This window comes from Thermobia domestica, chromosome 6 (assembly GCF_964235325.1).
Source record: "Thermobia domestica chromosome 6, izTheDome1.hap1.1, whole genome shotgun sequence".
Classification (NCBI taxonomy): Eukaryota; Metazoa; Arthropoda; class Insecta; order Zygentoma; family Lepismatidae; genus Thermobia; species Thermobia domestica.
The window spans coordinates 186,804,789-186,828,281 of NC_137459.1; the positions used below are offsets into that span (position 1 = coordinate 186,804,789).

Below are 23,493 nucleotides of genomic sequence, written 5' to 3' on the forward strand. Positions count from 1 at the left end.
AGTCGTGTAAAAGCGCGACTTACCCTGAAAAAGAATATTTATCTTTTTTAAGTTTCTCGTGTTCCCCAAAGTACATGCCGAATTAGTGCAAGTGCCCTCCGCTCGCATTACAACGGCTACGATCTTGGTTCTAGCACATGTTTCGATTTATATATCTCAAATATTTATCTTTCAGCCTGATTCTATGTATGAATCTGAAATTTCAAATCTGAATAAGGGGCACCAAAATTCGTAGTTTATTCTCGGTGCTCATGTTGTGATTTACTAAATAATTATTAAATCTATATGTGTGTATTTCATCTCCTTCGTGGAACCGGGCGGACCTAGATTCGCCATTCGAACTCTCATCCGGATCAAATCAGATTTTTTTTTTTTTTTTTTTTTTTGGTGAAGCAAACATTTGATCTTTAGAGTATTATGAAGGAGACAACTAGACTTGTCAATATTCGTCCTAATTTTGTTTCCTTCTTCACTGTCAGGACTTCGTGAAATTACTTTCAGCGAATTTTAGATAAGCTATTCAAGTTTAACACAATTTGAGTGGGATTTGGGTTTGGATACTGATCATGATCTGAGATCCGGATTTCGGAGATTAGTATTCGCGGAGATTAGAGTTTCGGGTCCAGATCCCAGATTAGAATTTCGGATCCAGATCCGAGATCCGGATCCAGATCCGAGATTCGAAATCCGGATCCAAAGGATTCGGACCCAATCAAATCCGGATCTTCGGATCCGGCCATCACTAGTTAAACGTGTGTACCGTTAGTTATGCAACCACTCACAACAACTTTACAATTTTCCATACTGTATGTTTGATTTTGTTTCCACTACCGACAAGGTACAGAGAATTCTACTTTAATACTAAATACTCTTTCCTTTCCAGCTCATTTTGACCGATCTTTATTTGAAAACATAACCGGGAATCCACAAAGTCGTTTCGGGAAAGCCTTGAGTAATGATTCTGGAAGTACGCAGATAACTTCCTGGAGGTAATTCCACACCAAAACTGGTCACGGTCATTTATCTTTGTGCTATAGCGTGTCAAAGTTCTGTGTTGCCAAATTTCCCACGCTCATAACTCGTAAACGACGCCGTTTTCGAGTTTTCGTCCATACATTTTGTTGTGTGTTTTGATGTCTACTTTCAACTCTCAAAGGCTAACATAGTAATTACGGGACACCCTGTATAGTTTGTCACAAGGAGATACAGCTTTGTTTGCATATTCATTAAATAATAAATACATAAATAGTTTTGTAATCTCTCTTGATGTCTTTGTCTTTGCCCCATCAGTATTCATTTCTGCTCCCTCTAAGAAACCGGGCTGGCAACGGGGCTCTCAATTTGCACATCTTACACTTCAAGTTTACATATTTCTTGATTGTCTTTTACACATTCACGAACTGGAAAAGTTGCATATTTGCAGTAACTAAAACAGAGTCCGCCCCAATGCAGAGTTGTTTTGACGTACGATTAACGTCAAAATAAAGGCTTGTCTACTACGGGAACCTTATGTTATTCGAACTTTTTAGTATGGCACTAACCACACTTGAAAATGACTCTGCATACGGCCCAGTATTTTTAAATTCTAAATTCAATTTTGGTTTAGAACATACAGCAATTTGGGGCTCTTTCTATACCTGCCTTCGCCAAAATTGCGAAATGTAACAAACCGCAAAATACAAAAACTAATTTTAACTGTTTATGCCTATTATAGCAAACAAAATGCATATTTTGTATTACGTTCACGGAAACTGTTGCAGAATGTGTTCGTCTATGTAATTTGTCTTTATCAAAATTCCTGTCTAAAGTAGATTATCAGATAATCTACTTTAGACAGAAATTTTGATTAGGAATAAATATTTTTCTTGGTTCCTATAATGAAATATATTTTTTAAAATATATTATTCCCTCAATTCTTTTCTTATAAACTGAACCGTAATTAATAATATCACAACGGAATGAAGTTCTACATTGCTGATAGTTTTCATATGAGACGGACATATGGCAACACTTTGTTTGGTTTCCATAGCAACCGTGTTAATGATTACCCAGCAGCACCCGCGGTTACCTCTGTGCAGAGGAGCGCCATATTCATAAAGCTGAGGTGGACTGTAAGGAGCTTTTGAAAAATTAAAATTTTTTAGGGTAAGTCAGTAAATAATTTGTAGACATATATTTACATAAGTTAATAATAAGACTATAAGTTGATATTTAATAAAAAATTAAAATAAATCTCAGTTAAGAAGTTGCAGGAAGGGTTTCAAATAGTTACTTAGGTTTTTCAATTCATAGTTCTAAGTTTTTAAAACGATAGTGAAAAAGAAAAAGTTTACGTAATTTTTAATATCAAATTTTTGTACATACAATGTTAAGTTGGGTAATTGTTTTAAGTGACATTTCCAAACAAGAACTATGTATTGTCTTTTATTTATTTCGTCCTTTTTCATACATTTAGCACTGCATTACAATGCATATGAAATGGACACATATTTGAACACAAAAGTAAAGAGAACAACAATATTGAAAATTACACACACTAGGTTAATAATTGTGCCCTACATCTTACATTTTATTACTTGCGGTGTCTTTAGAAATCTTTGAACATATATCAAATGCTAAAAACAAGCGGGGTATGTTTAGTACAAGGGGTCCAGAAGCACGTAAAAAACACAAAATTTACAGGAGAAATGAGTGATGCAAGTACTTAGACGTAACATAACGTAACCAAATCTAACCTAACGTAACATAAACTAACGTAAGCTAACCTGAACTAACTTAAACTAACATAATATTAGTAGAAATAAGCGAAATTCTATCATTTTTTGGAAAATTATGCGGGACTCCTACACTAATATAACATAAGCTAAACTAACCTAACGTAACCTAAACTAGCCTAACCTATCTTAAACTAACCAACCCTACCATAAACTAACCGAATGTGAACAGAAATTACTAAAATTGTAACATTTTTAAGAGAAAAGAGCTGGACCCCTTCTGCTAAACATAGGCCAAACAAGCAATGACACTGGTTTATGGCATTGGTACCGGATCGCCGGACCAATTTGAAAACTGAAAAATAAAAATTTACTGCATTCGGTTATATTTTGTTGACTTACATTAAGGTACGTTACATTAGGTTAAGGGCACAAATACTACAGTACTAAAGACACAAACCAGCCAGTGCTAGTTGGCCACTAAAAAGCACGCGTGTTATCTAAATGAGTCAGGGCAGGGCGAAACTAATGGGCGCTCTAGGAGTGCGAAGGGAGCGGGCGCGTCGGCGACGGTGGATGTACGCGTAAGTGAGGGTGGCTGCAAGATTGGTTTTGACAATCGTAAATATTTCAATAGCACTTGTCACGGTTTCACGCTTACAACCTTCACTTGTTAACGTATAATATAACTTTTGTGTCTATAAGGGATCAAAAACTTACCTCTCACATGTATAAACAGGTAGAAATACGAAATGGAAAGTTTGTCTTTACCACGTAGTACTCCATAAATAAGACATGATGTAGTGAAGTGCTATGTGGATTTAGTGTACAAAGGGATCATAGAAGTGCCACAAAGCTGTGCCACATGCAAGTCATGTAGTTTTTATGCAATATAAAGTGTTTTTCCACTATTCTTCTTTATGGATGTACCCACTGTCTCTGACGTGTCTGTTACCTACGGATGCAATACCGTTTGGCCCCCCTATGGCACGTTTTAGTGGCCACCTAGTACAAGTTTGTTTGTGTTTTTTAAGTTTGTTCGTGTTTATGGAGTGTAGTTATTATGCTATATCCTCACGCCCTGTATTCATGCTCAGCCCCTCTAAAAACAATCTGCACCCATTAATGCAACTCATCTCTTAAGAAACACTTTCTAAGACAGTAAGAGTACGTTTCCTGCTAAGAGAAGTCAGAATTTCATATGCCCTCTAAACTGAGATAGCACGAGAAACAATAATAATCCTGTGATGAAAAAGTATTATTATTACTTAATAACCTCTGTGCAAAACAAACTTGATGAAGATGCTCTCTGTTGGTGGGTGGCCTAAGAAGAAAAGAAAAAAAAATTCTTAAAGACGATTCATCCTTTAACTCTTTGAGGCACGGGAGCCAGCGTTATTTGGTACCCCTTGCTGCACGAAAAGAAAGTTTATTTTGAACTTTTTTAATTTTCATTAAAATTGTACATGTAGACACTCTTAAAACACAACAAATAAATTTAATTTAATTTTTCAGTTAATAGTTTGATGAAAAAAATGAATATCAAAATGGTAAGCACAACTTCCCACCGTGCCTCAAAGAGTTCATCGTATAGGAGCACGATTTCAGAAACGATACTTTCATTAGTTCAGTCTTATTGCTATTCGTGGAAGTTGAGGAGAGTAATTTTCGCAAGAGAAATTACGACATTGGGACTAACTCTGGGTCTTCCACGGTGTTTCTGCGGAGCTCTTCCGAACGTAATGTTGGTCGTTGCCCACTGGTTGCAATGCTGTGTCACCGGTGTGAAATTTCGTAAACCAACGGCGAATAGCGTGCTCATTCGCCGTTCCTTGCCCAAGTTCACTGTTACTGTTTTTATCGGCTTGGTGTGAAAAATGTGCCAGTTTCAATTCCTAGAGAAAAATTACTTGCAGTTGTGCGTTCTCCATAGTGCACTTTCATACGACCCTGTTCAAAACACACTGTCTGTCTGGGTATCCCAGCTTGTTTTGCCATATGTATACAGAGTTTGTGACGTTAGATAGGTGATCATAGCTCATCCCTGTGTTGTGTTGTCAAGATGAGCTTCCCACCAAACGTGAATTTTATTTTTCATGTGCTCATGGTGAAAACAATCTCAAGTCTGAAATCGTATAAATCATATTTGTTTCAAATCAGTCTTGTAGCCACGGAAACAGGGAAGATACGAAAACTATTCTTCCTGCAAAAAGGGCAGGATAAACTGCTATGTAATGCTAATATATTTTAAGCAATCTAATACTGAAACAGGTCGCTGCATCAAGAGGAATAGGAATTACTTTGGTATCCGTCAGAGATGTTTTGAATGCGGATATTGGGTTCTCCAATCACAACAGGAGTTGTGGTACACTCCATGTGGTCTGAGTGACAGAGCATCGACCTAAAGAGTGATATAATGTATGGTTATTCTGGCTAACTCGTGATTAACGCATCAGCATGGTAAGCCGGAGACTCGGATTCGAATCTCGTTCCAGTCGTGAATTATTTTCACTCTTTGTATATAATATCCTTAGGAATAGTTGCAGTCGTGGTAACTTCCCTTGATCTTCTGTTGTCATACGTGGTCGATTTCGGTTCGTATTTTCTATACAGTATATGCCGTGGTTGATCTGTTTTCATGGCACTTCTTTAGACACATTATATTATTGTATGTGTGAATATAATTAAACATCTGTAGTAAAAGTTTATGAACACATGAACTGTTGTAAATATTTTAAAACCTTACGACATGAATATTAGCACTTCGTTACGTATTGGTAATTTGTACGGTTAGCACTAAAATCTTTATTGAAAGATCAGTTTTGAATGTTTTTTATTATCTTACTTTTGCTTATTTTCGCCATTGAGTTCTCTGCTGCGAACTCGAGGTAATGAGCGAAATGTTTGCTAAAACATATTATGAAACAAGAATTCTTCTGATTTCGACTAGTTTCTGGTTGTAATTTATTGGTTTATGGATTAGCGGAAGTCGTTTGATTGTCTTTCGGAATAGTCTTGAGGTATCTTTATTGAGCTTAATTTGCGTTGTTGTGTTCAGTGAGCGTTGGAACGATGGCAGTCGTTTGCTGTACTCGATGGTCTGGAGAAAGCAAAAGTTACGTTAATCCAGTATATTAGATGTTTCAAATACATTTCAGTATCTATGGCGTAAAACGTGTGAATAGTTTTATTTACTTTAATCCACAGGTATATAACTATATGATAAAAATGACCGTAAATGCGTTTAATGTTTGCGTAAACGTGCTTAACTCAATACCTCTTAAGATTTTAAAAGTTACTACGACTCGACTCGAAAGTTCATTCAGGAATTTATGAAGTTACCTGCCAATTTCAACTCACTCTATGAGGAAAAGAAATGTCGCAGCTAGAATAAAAGAACGTGTAACGGATTTTAAAATTCACTAAACGTCTTTGTCAGGATTCTCTGAATACCTTATGGAAACTAAGTACGCCATCAACAAGAGTCTTCTCTCACACCATCAACAATGTCTTTCTTCCTCGTCAATTCCAACAACGTACGGAAACGAAAAAATAATGTTACGGACAAATGTACCTTGCTTAAGATATTCGAAAATGTTCAATCCCTTCCTTCAGACTTTTTGTAAAACTACCAAATATTTACAAGCTTCAACTTATTCCCTGCTTTTAACAGATTTCTGTCATAGATTAATTTCAATTTTATATGTATGTACGTCTTCCGAGAGAGAGAATTCGAAACTTGGAAAGGAAGTTATGATTAATTTTCACAACCATATTTGTATTTTTCTTCTTGATGCTTATTTTTCATGAAATATATGAAAATATTTTACTCATTGTATTAATAGGATGCACATTTAATATGAACAAGTCTTTTTCACTTATGGAAGCACCTGCAAGTAACAATGATTCTCTTGACCGTTGACGTTTCAATGAATGTTTGGTATCATCAGTAGTACAAAGTTTTTTAAGGAAACAACGTTGCTAGATGAATTACATTGTCCCTTATATAAACGAATTAAAATATATATTTAGTACAAAAATATTAATTCAGTGTACTATAATAAAATGAACACATTACACTGACCCTTGGTGCGAGGTCAGTGTTTTTTCAGGATTTTGTGTTTTTAATTTTTTTTAATAGCTTAATAGTTTTAATTCACGTAAACTGCTGTTTCCGTTTCTGTATTTGAAAGTTTTGGTCATATTGTACCAGGGATGACTGGTTGATTCAAGGTGGTTAAAAGAAAAAGGAAAAAAAAAAAAAAAACGAAAAATGCTTTAAATCGTATGAACTTCATGGTGACGTTTCCACATATCAAGCCATCTGCATTAATTTTATCTCCTTTTCACCTTTTAATCAAGGTGTCCCATGTTCAATTCTTTCTTTCATATGTAAACCAAGTAGTGGTTCGGATGTAGCTTTAAGCGAAAGTCTTCTTACCTCGGTATTACATAAGGTTGTTCAGCCTAAACATACGAAACGAAACCAAATTGTATGCCTGAATGCCTGTTGTTTTGTAAAGAAGCCAAGGTTGCTTAAATATATTGATAGAAATTGGCAAAATTTATCAACTACCTATGTAGCTTCCAGCGTTAGCTTGGATTGGACTTTCAATCTTAATTTAATTGAATGATATCTACATACTAAATTTGTAATTTAATACCCCATATTTAGCTTACTGATTATACGTTGACCATAAAATTTTACATGGCAAGCAATAACGTGATTTTTTTCGTTATTACTTTACATTTAAAGTAATAACAGGATTTTCCCAATGTCTGAGGTGGGAGTTTCCCAATTTATACCTAGGTATATAATTCTGTATATGGCTTCAATTGTGCAACTGTTTTATCTTTTTGTCCATCTGAAATGTTTCTTGACAGTTATATTAACAGGTATATAAAGATCAGTACAACGTATTTTTATCAGGAGTCCTTCGTGAGTGAGTCAGCAGACTCATCGCATTTGTGGCCAATTAGTCCCGGTTTCGAGTCTAAATGGAGAACAATTTCTCCGGTACGTGACGTTTGGGCACTGGACGTTTGGGCGCGAGTTAAATTAAAAAGTCATTATTAGAGCAACGCACATTATGCTTTATTTGTGTGGAATTATGCTTTATTTTTTTCCAAATTATGCTTTATTGTTAATTTCAGTCATTGTTTTATATTAACCGTGTATAATGTAAAATATTTACTATACATTAAATATTCTAAATATCTTGATCTATTTATTAATACTTTATGCAGCCAGTTTCTTTCATATTTAATGAAATTTCTACTTAATGCATTGTAAAGAGATATACTTTACTCGAGTCAGTTTTTGTTTCATTTGTGTGCGCCTTAGAGGTGCATACAGAAAGGGAAAGTAAAATACAGTATATCACCAAAAAATACAGAAAGTGCTCAAGTTCAAGAGGTACACATAACAATATAGTGTAGAGTTATTTTGTACTATTCGTTGTTGACGGAAATTTTTCTTCATTTCCTTCTTTTTCTCCATATCAAAGGATTACACCGAAAAGTTTACAGAAATAAAAATTAGCTTTTCATTGTTGCATTATTATGTTCTCAATGATTTTGCTTTGTAAATATTGGTTTTAAAAAATATTAATATAGTATGTTAAACTTGCAGTTAAAATATATAACACAATTCTTGGAAAATTCTCTTTAAGTCATGCTTTATGCTTTATTTTCTAAAATTATGCTTTTAAAATTAGTTTCTTCTGGACCCTTAAATAACCACAACCATCTTCAAGGTATCAACCATATGTCTAAATTGCTATTATGCTTTTTATGCTTTTGGGTTGCTCTAATCATTATGTTAGGCGCTGAGTACTAAGTTCGAAGCAAGATATCACAAGGTGTCTACTGTAGTGGAAGTCCTTGGACTATACTGGATTTTGTTTTACATACTAGAAATACTGGAATTTCAAAATTCTAAGAACTCAATTAACAATTAAATTTTGTAAATTTAAGTTTCAACCAAAGTTAAGGGAGCTTTTTATTTGATAACTTTTCAAGCCGAAAGTAAGTAGACCAGACTAGATATGATTGACTGCATTACATATATAGTGAGCCTATTCCATTAAAAAACTTAAAGCAGGCCTTCTACTGTAGTTACGCAATAAGTGTGAATGTCAAATACATTTCTAAATGACCAATATATGTACGCTTAACTATTAATTTTCGCTTTGAAATCGTTCTTTATTTCTATCGCCACTTTCTTGAATGCAGATTAAATGCTTACAATCCGACGAAAAAAAGTGTTAAGTTTTGATTTTTATATTGGAATGTTAATAAAAAAAAAAAGTGATACCAGAAACACGGCAGTTCCTATACTCAATGTCTTAGACACCCTGTATGCGAAATATCTTTCCCTCAACTCGATTAGGATTTAGGATTTTTAGATTTCTGGGCTCTCGGCATCTAAGGCCATTTAGCCCGTCACGTTTGAGGGAGCACACTACCCGGGGGAAGGGAAGGAAGGAAGCGGCCTGGACCTATAAATTAGGAAAACCCAGAAAAACCTCATTCAGGGTGGATGGCCTGAAATAGCGTGTTACACTTTTTCGACCGAGTGCCCCCACCGGGAATCGAACCCAGGACCGCTCGCACCGAAGGCGAGAGCGTTAGCGACTACGCTACGCGGGGCCACTTCCCTCAACTCGAGTGCGCAGAAATCTTTTATTGGCAGTTCTTTATTGGACTTAAAGAAGAAAAGAATTTGGCAAACATAATACGAAAGAAAACAAATTTTAATATTCACAAGTATGTAATTATTAACTTACAAAAATTAAATCAGTATGTTTTAATTCACATTAAGAAAATTATTAACAGTTCGTCTGATTCCTTCATTTCCTAGCTTTCTTATCTAGTACAAAAATTAGATCAACATTAGATCAGAAGTACAAGAATCGTGAACAAGCGAAAAATCAATCCATGACGAGATTAGGCAACAAATGCCACAAACGCATTGAATTATTTAATTTAGATGAATAAATAAGATAGAGATAGAAAATATACAGATAAATGAGGTGAGATAAAGATAGAAGGGTAGGAAATGTATATATATCTTGATTCGCGCTTAGTTCTCAGTGCCTAGCTTACTTTATATGTCGTAAATTGTGATTTTTACTATGTACCTCGCGCCCAAACGTCTGGCGCTTAAACGGCTTTGCGCCGAAACGTCCGCGCCCAATCGTCCTGTCCCGAATTTCTCTCGGATGTAAGCCGAGAAGCGGTTTGGATTCCGCTTTAAGTTTGTGACCCCTTTCAGCATAACCCCGTTGTTGCATAATAACACCTCGGCGATACAAACTTATTTCTGTTCATATTTAATATAAATACATAGAACACATTATTTAAACTTAAAAAAGCCTGGTTTAAATTTAAAAAAAAAAAAAACTTTTTTTTTTTCAATAAAAATCATGGTTTTTGCCAACCCTGTATTATACTTATTTTATGTAGAAATGTGTAATGTTATTTGTACAGTTATGGGGTTTCTTTTAAAAAACGAGCAAGTAGTGACATTATATATAAAAATAAAAAAAGTCAGTACAAAGAAAAGCATGCTGGAGAGAAGTTCTCAAATTGGTGAGTTGTTTTCTTATTTCTACTAGGGTAATCCGTGGTGATTGAGATATTTTGTATATTTTTGTGAATATATACAAAACTACACAGGTTAGAACAAAACAAAAAAAAAAAAAGTTGCATATTGTAGTGCCCTTACCTATTTATTATGTATGAGTTTTAAGTGATATTACATGATGAGAGAGGTAAATATGAAATGTTTGTCTCGTATTTTTTGTGCCAATGGAGCATATATGAGACGACTATGAGGCAAAAGTAAGACATTGATCTCCCTCCATTCCTGAGTCACATTGAAAATTTCTATGTGAAGTAGGAGCAGGGGCATATGTGACACCTATATTTTTTTTTCCTTACAGACAGATAAACTTTACCTGGTGATATTGATGTGTGTTCCAGGGATAATACAGAAACACATACTGAGCAATAAGAGTTAAACTAACTCACTAAGACAAAGTAAAATAGACTTACTAATTCACTTGGAAATGTACTCAAAAAGTGAATACTGCTGAGATATGTAATAAATGAATTTACTCAAGGGTGCAATGAAAATACAGTTTGAAATATTTAAGAGGTTTTTATAATTCACTGGCAAGTGATATCCTTATCTTCAGTGAGATAATTGCAAACCTGACACAGTTCACAGCTCCGTTAAGGTATTGTGAAATGTTCGTTTTATTGAGTTTATGTATGGAAGTCGAACAGTTTCCAGGGTAGTTCAATTTAGTTCACACCCTTGCGATACCATGCAGGGCCACTAGCTTGCCCTGACTCTGTTAGATACCATCGTGCTTTTTAGAGGTCACCTAGGACAGGTTGTTTGTGTTATTTACAAAGTAGTTTTTATGACATATGTCTGGACATTGTATTTACATGCAAATCGTGGAAGAATTGTAATTTATAAACAGTTGCTTTGTTGATTTCATTGAAGTAGTCCATTTTACATTGTCATCTCCAGTTTGTATCCTTACACACTAGTATTGTTTGCAACAGTGAGAACTTTTCTCAAATCTCTGGGTTTGTGGTTCTAAGATTTTTTCATCTCAGCCAAGAAAAAAGCAATCATGCCTGAGTAATGCAAGAAGTCCAAAGCACATAAAAATATGTTGTAAGGTCATGCAATGAAGACAGAAGCAGATCGCAATTCCTTGTTCGCACAGAGGAGATAAGTGCTAGCAAGGGCTCCACCATCTTCATATACTGTCTTATTTAAATATCGACTGGATTTTTATTTTACTTTTTTTATATTTATGTATTTTTAAGTATCAAATTATTGTCACTTACGGATAAACATACATAAATATAAAATACATAAATAAATGGATAAACTTCATACAGGGCAAAAAGAGCTTTGAGTGTTATCATAGGAGCATCTAATGCTCTAGGTGCCTTCCTTCCAAGATTTGTTTAACAGTTGCAGGGCTAATAGTCAGACTCAATTCAATTCAGGGATACCTATTCCATCAATGTACTTACCAATGGTTTTCATCTGTGCCATAGTAACATGAAGCTCTCCAGACCTAAGAATCCATTTGTATTGGTTATTTGTTTGATTGAATCAAGTTCGCTTGACTGATCTATCAAGTCCTATATCCAATGTAATCACAACTTCCTTTGAATTGCCTTGCACCAAAAGATTTATTTTCTCCAATGACTTCATGAATGTAATTTGACTGTCTGTAGGGGACGCTGCAATGAGCACTAGCACAGATACCCATCCGAGTTCTCGGTCTCTCAGAATATGCGAGAGAGTTCTACTCTGACCAAGTGCATACGTGGTTAGCTTCAGAAGGTCCATGTTATCTGAGTCCTGATCAGGGAAACTCCTTCAAATTAGTAATTTTATAATGCTCGCCCCGGAAAGATAGTCCATACATCTATAGAAGTAACTGTCCATGTAATTTTGCTGTTTACATTTCATATGTTTCTGCATTTATTTTTACATTAAGGTTAGTTTAAAGGGACAAGTTTTGCCTATAGATGTCACTACAGTCTTCGTATCTCTCTCATGTATTTTTTACCTTTCAAGAAAATTCACGATTTCTCTTACAAATTTCAACCTAGAGACTTCAAATTTTTAGAGAGGGAACTTCATAACCTATCGAAGACAACAATCCGTGCCGATTTTTCATTTAGAATTTTCTTTATTGTTAAAATGGTTTGTTTGTTGAAAGGGATGTCTAAACCTTTAACAATATAACTGTTTCAACAATGAAGAAAATTCTAAATAAGAAATCGGCACGGATTGTTGCCTTTGATAGGTTAAGAAGTTCCTTCTCCAAAAGTTTGAAGTTTTTAGGTTGAAATTTGTAAGAGAAATTGTAAATTTTCGTAAAAGGTTTAAAAAAAAAAGATGAGAGAGAGATGAAAACTGAAGTGACGTCTATTGACAAAACTTGTCCCTTTACACCAACCTTAAGAGCAGGCATGAATGTTTAATTTTCGGGTACTTTATACGGTTCTAATTGCTGTTTTTTGAAACTCTCACACATCTTTCACATGACTTTGTTTAGCATTAAAGGTACTCTTTTCTCATCATCTTTCAGCTCCTAGTAGGTTGTCTTTACAGTTCCATGTAGAGTCCTCTTGCCATCCGGTGTATCTTCTTGGAAGTCAATATTATCTTATAATGGGGGGCCGCGGTGGCTGAATGGTAGAGCGTTCACCTCTGGTGCATGAGATCCCGGGTTCAAACCCTGCTCCCGCCAAGCGAACTTCGTGATTGACACACACTGTGTGCGTGGGTTTCCTCGAGGTTCTCCCGTTTCCTCTCACTTTCTTCGTTCCACCATTTCATTCATTGTTCATCATCACCGTCTCCTTTTGCCTAGCCGGCATAACCACGGGACGTAAATCTCAAAAATTTCATTTCATTATCTTATACTGGAGATTCTGTAAAGTTCCTCTTTTTTTCTTTCTTCTGGCGCCAATCTCCTGATATATTTGGCTACAGAGTATAATATCCTCATCTTTATTTGAAACATGTGCCGGCCTTAAGTTTGTGTTTCAACAGTTCTGGTGATACATCAAGAGCATGAATATCGGCGGGGTTTATGCTCTCATTTACCTGTCGTCTTAAAAGTTCAACAGCCCTTAGAAGAAGCTTTTCTTCAGCAATATCAGTTTGTACTAGATGGTTTGCGCTTGGTTGCTCTTTGATCACAAAAATACAAACTGATTTCGCATAGGGAAGTAGTTTTCGTTCTTGTGAAGGGGTTTCCAAGGAAAGGTTTTCTTGATTCCATTGCAACGAGCTTTCAGGCTGTTCCGGAAACCTTCTACAGACGCGTTCCATATGTCCCTTGTGTGTTGCGTTTTGATAGCAGGAGCGATGCCATTTTGCCTTTCTTGCGTCCAAGTCATATGATATTAAATCTTCTAACCGTTGTTTCACTTTCAGAAGTCACTCCATGTTGCTCCTTGATGCATTTGTATAACGACATAATTTTCCTTAGTTTTTGGGTCCGATACACCTTTTCTTGTCTCCTGTTGCCGCAAAAACATAAAGTCCATATGGTATCCGATTGACGCCGTCTCTTAACTGACTTCATAAGTGCCTTCATCCTCTCTCTCTTACAGCTTCACCACTGCGTTACCTGCAACAAAACAAAACCAATTTAGAGCACATCAGTGTAAAGTATATCAAATCAAGAACGTGAAATTAATGCATGACAAAAATATTGAAAACTAATATTTTCACTAGTATAAATAAATAAATAAATAAGCAAGAGCGGGGGGCTTGAGGTACCGCACATTTTATGAAAACATAAGCCACCATTTTGGAGTGGCCGCCAGTTTAAAAAGATGCCATTGTGAAAGTGCCACCAGAGCATTTTGATATCCTGACACATCTAGAAACACATTAAAAATGGTCCTCTGCTTTCTTCACGAAGGAGCATACGAAACACTCTATGGTTCGTGACTAAATAATAATTAAAAGTACAACTCATAGAAAATAGAATCATGTCATTGACGTGCACGAATTAATTTTATACAGTGATGCGGAAAACAGCAGAAGTAGGGGATGTTTCTTTCGAACTTTGAAAGTAATACTTAAACTCCTGGTCTTAAAAGCATGAAATTTAGTATGAAACACTTTTTGTTCCAGAGAGCACAACTCATAATTCACTCTCAGATTTAATATGAAAGTCGGGGGAAGTGTGAGCGGAGGCAAAGGCACATCTTTTGACTCATTGGACCTAACTTCTAGACGATGGGGTGTAGTAACTCTCAATCTCATAATAGAATGTATCATTCTCTTTCACGAATTCATTATGGATGACAGGAGGATCACAGTAAAATGCGGTTAATCAACTGATTTTGATCAACAATTTTTATGAAATGAAATAAACTTCGTGTTCTCCCGTGTCCTCCCGCATTATTATTTCACTATTTTATAATCACTGACTTACATTATGACTGTCCCCTTTAACCTAAAGTGCATAACAATATATATAGAGAACTCGGAGGGACAGTATGTATTTCACCACATCAAGATTTTGATGATAATAGAAAATTATCCTTTTTCAGATGCAATTTAGGGAAAATTCATGTCTGAGTAACAAATGATCTCTTTTAAAGATATCTATAAAATGTGATGAATCTATATAGTGTTTTTTTGTTTCAGGAATAGCTATACCTAGACTGGGAAAACTATTTGTAGTATCGATTTAAATGGAATCCAGTGAATGTACTATTTTCAAGTGCAAGAAAACGATTTAGCTAAGATTCAAGCGTGGGAAAATATAATTAAGGTTGACTGGATAATTCATTACGGAAGGGAATCCTTCGTCTCGTGAAGTGGCTAGCGTACACGCCTCCGGTGCATAAGATCCCGGGTTCGTTTCCAGGTGGGAGAGAGTTAAAATATGAACGCATTGCGCTGGTTCGAGTTGTAATTATAGATCCACGTCTCATGTAAGGCTCCACATACTTCGAAATAAAATGAAACCTTTCAGTTTAACGTTCCACGATTATGCCCTTTAGGTAAAGAGAGACGGACGATTAAGGTAAGTGAATTATGATGGAAAAATCAGTAGAGTGAGATGTGGGAGAAAACGAAACTACCCCGAGAAAATCCATAGACATGATGTCCAACACGAACTTACTTGATCGAGAATTGAACCAGGGCCCTACGCACCAGAGTTAAGCGCTCTACCGCTGAACCACCTACAAACAGTTCAGAAGAGCTAAGGATTTTGAATATTAATTTCCACGGAACATGGAGAACTTTCAGTTTTCTACTGAGAGAAAGAGATTTAACTAGGCCCCAACTTTGAGGAAACTCATTTAAGGGCTGCTTTGGAAAAATTAGATATTTTCAATGAACTTTTTAAGTCTGTTACTGAATTCTTTATGTCTGTGTGTATGTCTGTCTGTTATTTGCGATTGTTTTTCAATTTTGAGCCCTCCATTCGATAAAGCATCAAAAATTACCTGAGAAAATGTAATTTTTCACGTCACTCTTACCGTTTCTGGGATATTGGCCAAAAAATGGCCGATTTCCGGAGATTAAAGAGCCATATCTCGGGAACCATAAGAGATGAAATTGGTATTGATCAGTACTTAAGAGGATGGTGAACGTTTTGGTGCGAAATAATAACTGGTGGCCTCTGGCCAAACCACCACCAGCAGCCAGTGGCCACCAGCTAATATCGGTACCAAAATGTTTACCATCCTCTTAGGTATTGATTAACACCAATATCATCTATCTATGAGTTACCCTTCCCGACACATTAGCCAAAAAATAGTTTCGATTTCGGGAGATTTAAGGAAATGTAAGTCATACAGAGATCATATTGGTGTTAATCAATACCTAAGAGGATGGTAAACATTTTGGTACCAAATAGTAACCACTGGCCAACTTGCCACCGTTCCCCAGATATTGATCAAAAAGTTCGAATTTCTAGATATTTAAGGAGCCATTTCTCGAGAAGTGTAAGTCATAGAGAGATGATATTTTGCTAATGTTTGCGAGAAAGAGAAGAAGGTGCAGATAAAAGATTTATTTTACATCTAGTAACAATGACAATTATCTTTCCCGCTCCGTCTCTCCATTATTTTTAAGCTCGTTCTGGCAATGCTCTTGGAGCATTCTCAACTGGTTTATGTAATAATGATTGTCTTAGTAACTCTTCGAGAGATTACGTGAGCCGAGAAAATAGTCTTGCATGACAAAATATTAACGAAGATCACAATCGCTGTTATTGAACTGTAAATTAATTACGATAAATGCTATGGGGTACATCTTGTAAAAATCTTTGTGCTCACTTTTGCACCCATCGTCCTCTCCATTTTTAGTTCGTATTGGTATTTCAGCTCTCTCAGGAGTTACGTTCACAACTGTTTGTTACTTGCTGGATGGAACTCCTCTATAGCTATAATTAGCTACTTTTGTACTGTTCTGTAAAGAAAATATTCGAGTTCCCAGACTAAACTAGTTTCATATAACACTTCTTACAATTTTACATACGAATGAAAAACAAGGTATTTCTTGTAACGGTTTTTGCTCCTAAGTTTATTTCATGATATTTGTATGTTAACTTAATGTCTTTTATTATATATTATAATTTAAGACTTGAACAAAACGTCATTCTGTATTTAGAAATTAAAATAATTCTTGTTAAAACAAAGAAAAAATGCACAAAAGTGGTGAACATATTGCATTTTGAAACAGTGGCATATGAGTAAAATTATACATGAAAATCAGTGTGTTAAGTGACTAAGAATTTTACTCTAATGTTGAAAAAAAAAAATCTGGAATTCCAAATATTGTTTTTGTATTGTTATTTTTGTGGCAACTGTTAAAATTGTGAATATTAGGTTATGAGATTTTAGGTAATTAAGTGATGGGAATCTAAATGTAAGAAAATAATTTTAAACAAACATATTAGTCTCATGCGATCACAAGTCCTCTCGTGTCATTCAAAACCATTAGGAGAAAAACAAAGTAATTGTAGTGAATCTCAGAGTTCAGAATGATGCAATTTTTAAATATAAAAGCGTACACGAGAGAACAGAGAGGCATTCTGTTTCAGATTCAGAATCAGATCAAAACTCAAAATGATCCTGACTCAAAATATGGCTGGACGACGAAGAACTGGACACCAATCCTTTCTACTGTAAGTTGTATTTTTCATTTTCAAAACGCTGTCACTTTGGGACCTAAGTTTCAAGTTTTGGTTTCCTGTGATAAGCAAAGCGTCAATTTTAGTAGCTATCCATTTTTTTTATATTATGCGTTCATTGGATTGACATTCGTAATTATATGTAAATAAAACGCTTGGTAAAAGGGAAAACGAAAACGCTTGCCTTTTATTCTGAATTCCCTCCGATAGCTAGTTGATTTCATGACAGGCTAGTTGATTTAATACTTATTCTTTCAATAAAAACTGTTCTTAATGCGGTAATACAGTGGTTAGAGTTTTAATATATATATATATATATATATATATATATATATATATAATATACAGGGTGTTAATGAACTATACCGACAAACTGTAAGAGGTGATTCCTCAAATAAAAATTAGAGAAAAAGTTCATATGGACCCATGGCGAAAAGTGCGTATTTTCAGAGCTAGATCTGTCCAAAATCGCGAAAAAGCCAAATTTCAATAGACCCTATTTCGAATTCTAGAAACTGTAGATTGTGGTCCTTATCAGCGAAAAGAAAGCTACGCATACACAATCCAAAAGTGCATATTTCGTCAATTTTCAGTAGGTATACAGGGTATTTCCTACAGGGTGTAATTCTCAGATATGCTCTCAATAGAGTTTTCAGATATACCCTGATTTCAAGGAGGGTCCAAAGTAGGCAGGAGGTAAGCCTTGACAACAATGAACATCCAATGCTTCGGAGGGAAGTCGGAAGTGTTAGGAACGGGCAGCTCCATTTTTTTTTTTTTTTTTTTTTTTTTTTTTTTTTTTTTTTTTTGCTCGGAATAATGTGTGATGTGATGTATTTCGTCACGGTATATTTCACGGTGTCTTCACTTATAAGCGTGAAAGAAAACATTGCAGCGTGCGTTTTCCCGAGTACGAGAAACCGTGCTGCTGACGATACTTAACACTTTCGACATTGAACCAAAGGATTCTCTGCTCACTGCTATCAAGGCTTATCGTTTCCCTATTTTGGATCAATCATAAAGTCAGAGCATATCTCAAAATTCGGTTGATGGCATATCTGGGAATTTCACCCTGTATGGAATAGTCTGTTCACCCACTGAAAATTAATTAAACATACATTTTTGGATTGCGCCTGCGTGACTTCCTTTACGCTGATAAGGACACCATCTACAGTTCCTGGAATTCGAAATAGGGAGTCTAGAAATTTGGCTTTTTCGCGATTTTGGACAGCCCTAGCTCTGAAACTATGCACTTTTCGCCATAGGTCCATATGAACTTTTTCTCTTATTTTGATGTAAGGAATCGCCTCTTACAGTTTGTCGGTATAGTTAATTAACACCCTGTATATATATATATATATATATTATAAAACTCTATTCTTAGATTTTCATTACAGTAATATGGTCCAGTGAGTAATATTATTTTTTGTTCCCAACAACAGTCTGGATTTCGAAAGAGGCGTATTCCGACTGTCTTATTTCCTATTGTATTGGCAGTGGCTCTGAGCTTGCGGACCACAATTTCGTGGCATTCCGCTAGTCCTATTATTACTCTCAAAGGAAGAATTGCTTCGAGAGATTATGTGGACGCTTTAGTTGATAATGTGCATCTTATATGCTATGTGCACAAATGAGTTTGTGTATAAATTATGTAAATGAGAGCCCGAATTTTAAATAAGTCAAAAAGATAAGAGAGTGTGGGAGAGATAACTACATAGTCAAAAAAAGTTTCTTCTCTCTCAATTTAGAATAATAATATCAAATAGGGCAGTGTAATATAAATGAAAATATTTGAACTCCAGATCTCTTGTCAGTTTCTTTCTTCTTTACATAACCTTGTGAGTTTATTTTTTTTATCCCCCTTGCCCCGGGGAGAATAAATAATGAACTCACGAGGGTACAACAACTACAGAAAAGTCGAGACAACGGAAAGGTTCCTTATAAAATTTCGTATTTCTCGTTGTTGTAAACAATATGCAAATGCCGCTTAGGATGTAGACATTTGATGAAAACTAAATAGTAGAACTTCAATAGTAGAAAACTTCAATAGTAGAAATTTTATTTGGAGGAGAGAGAAAACTTAAATAATTGCGGGAGACCATAACAGTTCACACTAATTGAATCATAGCACACAAATCTCACTGGCAAATATATATATTTACGTAGTCTTAATTTTTACCATTTTACATTTCGATGATAAATCTTTTCAATTCAAACGTTTCTCATCGACAGCTTAACATTTAAATTTCCACGTATTACGTAATCATAGTTAACAGTGTTTAGAAGAAGAAAACGGAAGATGATGGCTAGACACCCTGGTGTGAAGTATTCCCATACGATAATAACAAGAGAATTGTGTGTGATTAAAATTTAAAGTTCATTACATCTATAAATGGCATCTGTTATTAATGAGAGATACTACTTCTGAGTTATTCTTCCCTCTTAAATATACGAAAAGGTGTCAGGATAGCGACAAGTTAGACAGAAATCTTACTATCTATAAAGACAGCGTTCTGTATACTTTGTCATAGTAAGAAACACTTTATTTTATTTTTTAATTTTTTTTTAAATAAACGGCACCTCAGAGAGTTGTCAGTGGTCCAGTAAGTAAAGATACAGCATTTCTCAAGCTGTGTAGAAAGATATTTGTACACACAATATTAAACCTCTTTGGTGTCGTTGCCACACTCAACTGACAAATATTTATTGAAATTTAAAATAAAAATAATTAAGTAACCAAACAATTAACTGTTTGTTCACACCGGTTTATATAACAACATGATAAAAATTTCACTGGCAGTATAGATAACAATTCGAAAATCCTAGTTCCGGTCCCTTTGGGTTATCTTAGAGCATAAACGGACTATCGGTATACACAACAATTCAAACATTGTTCTCTTATCATTGCCTTAATTAAGGTGAATCAGAGAAGCACTTACAAGTTAACATATCAAGAATATATACTCCTTCCACTTTACTTCGAATGCTGCATATTACGGACTGTTCCTTACTACCGAGCTTAACATCAATTGCTACGAGATTTGCTGTCAAATCTCTCTTGTTTCAGTGTTCGGTCGTAAACTAGCCGACTCGCTCCAGAGGTAGCGTCTGTCAAAGAAGCAGCAAACTACCGTCCCCACAACATGTGTGGTCTGTGAGCAATGACTTCTGCGAAAACCAAAGAAGTATGCCACACAAAATACATAATTGTTTCCGATACCAATCGTATTTGAGCAAATTTGCATACAGAACAGTATTATTTGATCTTCTGGCTATCAAAGGATATGATCCAATATACACAGAAGCATTAGATAGACCAGAAATACTTGAATAAAGAAAAACAATAACCCTTTGTAAGCATGGAGGTACACCACTTCCTATCATTTGCGTGGTGTTGCCTCCTACTGTAAACATAAAGAATGACCAAAAAGGTTGAAAAGACGTTTGCTCAGATGACCAAAAAAAATCAACAATTTTAGACAAACTTGAATAAACATCAGATTATAGAGAAGAACTAAATACATACTGACATTACAACAATTAGGCATCATATACCTATGACTATTAAAACATGACAATAAATAAGAGGTTATTTGTTTACAAGAAAGCATCCTCAAAATTCTAGATCCTTTTCTCCAGTCAGCAAAAACCGAGTTTTTTCCGCAAAAAATGATTCGAAATATTTCTCAAACTTGTAAAAACGCACTGCATTGTCTTGTTATTTTACCGCGTATGTGCTACCTAAGAGAGACTAGGGAGTACAAAGGATATATAGCGACAATCTGACGACTTGTATTAGTATAATCTGCTCGCTAATTACTCGATATTTCTACTCATACATATTCTTAGTGATAAAAACTTCTTCATATCTATGTCCTCTCAGATGGGCATATCAGAAGAGAGTTGGCGACAAACCCATTTCTAAGTGCTTTACATCCTAGTTCTCTGCAAAGGAAAAAAAAAAATAAAAAAAAAAGTTTATTTGCAGCTTAGTTAGTTTTTCCATCAACTGATGATATTGTAAAGGGATTTGCGTGTCTGTGCTGGCGCCCACATATTTCTTATATGAATTTTTGTCCTTATTTCCGTAAACATACCCTGTTGTATTTATTCTTAATTCAATGTTTTCCAATGCTCTTTTTATTTCTTACTATATTTAATAATTTATTTATTTTATTTATCATTGTTTATAAAATTTATTTAATGTTTAAAATTCGCTTTTTTATTTGAATGTTGTAAGCTTATGCTAAGGTGTAAGTCATTCAACATTAAAATGAAAATAAGGAATTACAACAACGTGTTCTATGATTCAAGATGGTAAATTATTTAGTTTAGAAACAAATGGTTGAGAGTAGCTTAAATATGCGTTTTCTATGCAATTTTTGATAATTCATAACTTTATTCACTGTCAAGTATCAAAGTTGAAATTTTTACTATAGTTTCTTTATATGTATATCCTGTAAAAAAAAAAAGGCATAAAAAATAAAAAAGCTCTTTTTAATTCCATGTACCAGCAGAGATATAGCGCAAAGTTGCTAAAAATTACAATATTTAAATTTAAGAAAAAAAAAATAGGAAACACTTATCACTGAGTGTAGTACCATACGTAATTATAATTAAGAAAAAATCAGCTTGGATATTTCACTCCTTCATTATAAATTTCAGCTCTTAAAAGTGGAATTTGTTAAATTTCGACTAAATTAGTGTTCAGTTGAAGGCCTTTTATGCTAAGAAACAAAATTAAACAAGAGAAAAGGCTGAAGAAAGTGATGCTGATTGCAATGTTTTACAATAATCCTGTCCTAAGATATACAAGTTTAGGTTAATGTGTGCAAAGTTACTAATTGGTACGCGCTGCTCAACAAAAATGGCCGCCACTCACAAACAGGGTAGCTAACTAACTAACTAACTCTGTAGCCTATGGAACCCGGAGGTTCAATGCCGCGTTCACAAAAGCTCTCCACTGACTTCTATCCTTAGCCAATTGGATCCAGTTTATACTTTGTATTTCTATCTCTGCGAGATTCATCTTAATATTGTCCCCCCATCTGCGCCTAGGTCTTCCGATTGGTCTTCCAGTTAAGACTTTGAAAGCGTTTCTACTTTCTTCCATTCTAACTAAATGACCTGCCCACCTAAGCCTCCTAGACTTGATGACCCTAGCAATGTTGGATAAGCCGTATAAATTATGTAGTTCCTCGTTGTGAAGTTTCTGCCATTCCCCATTCCCGTTCCTCTTGGGTCCGAAGATTCGTCTCAGGATCCTGTTCTCAAATATTTTCAGTCTATGTTCTTCCCTCAGAGTAAGCGACCATGTTTTGCAACCATATAGAACAACAGGCATGATTATCGTTTTATATATTTTAAGCTTCAAATTCCTTGACAGAATTCATGACGACAAGAGATTTTGAACCGAATAGTAACACGAATTCCCTGTATTTAGTCGACATTTAATTTCTTCGTGAATATGATGTTCATCTGTTAATATTGATCCTAGATATTTGAAAGTATCCACTTTATCAAAAGTATTATTTAATATTTTAACGCCTCCATACTTTTCAGTATTACGGTCCCGACGCACTTCTTTTTATTTAGTTTTCTCTGCATTTACTTCTAAGCCCATGTCCCTGCAAGCGTTTTTTAAGATCTCTGCATTTCTTTCAATTGTTCCCCTATCATCCCCTATTAAATATACATCATCAGCATATGCTATAACTTGGTGAATACCGTTCAACTGTAGGCCCTGGTTGCTATCTTTGATTTTCCTTATAGCGTATTCCAGAACGAAGTTAAATAATAATGGCGACAACGCATCTCCTTGCATCAGGCCATTTTCGACGTGAAAGCTCGTGGACAAAAATTTTCCTACCCGGACTTTACTTTGGGATTCATTTAAACATATCTTAATTAATCTAATTAGCTTTCTTGGTATTCCAAGTTCTGTAAGAACGTTGTATAATGTTTCTCTTCTAACCGAGTCGTAGGCCTTTCTAAAATCAATAAATAGTTAATGTATCGGGGTATTGTATTCCCACTTCTTTTCGAGTATTTGTCGAATGGTAAAT

At 35.1% G+C, this 23,493-nt stretch overlaps 1 long non-coding RNA gene and 1 other non-coding gene across 4 annotated transcripts in view; one reads left to right on the forward strand and one right to left on the reverse strand.

Moving 5' to 3' along the window:
* The first annotated feature begins 2,026 nt into the window (after positions 1 to 2,026).
* The window catches only part of LOC145688364 (uncharacterized), an 84,949-nt gene continuing 63,482 nt past the window's right edge, over positions 2,027 to 23,493 (forward strand). For all 3 annotated transcript variants that reach the window (XR_014131885.1, XR_014131886.1, XR_014131884.1), the window contains exon 1: positions 2,027 to 2,145. This is a non-coding gene — a long non-coding RNA (uncharacterized LOC145688364). The remainder of the gene's footprint in view (positions 2,146 to 23,493) is intronic.
* TRNAR-UCG (transfer RNA arginine (anticodon UCG)) lies at positions 9,293 to 9,366 on the reverse strand. The gene has a single exon. It is a non-coding gene; the product is annotated as a tRNA-Arg (tRNA).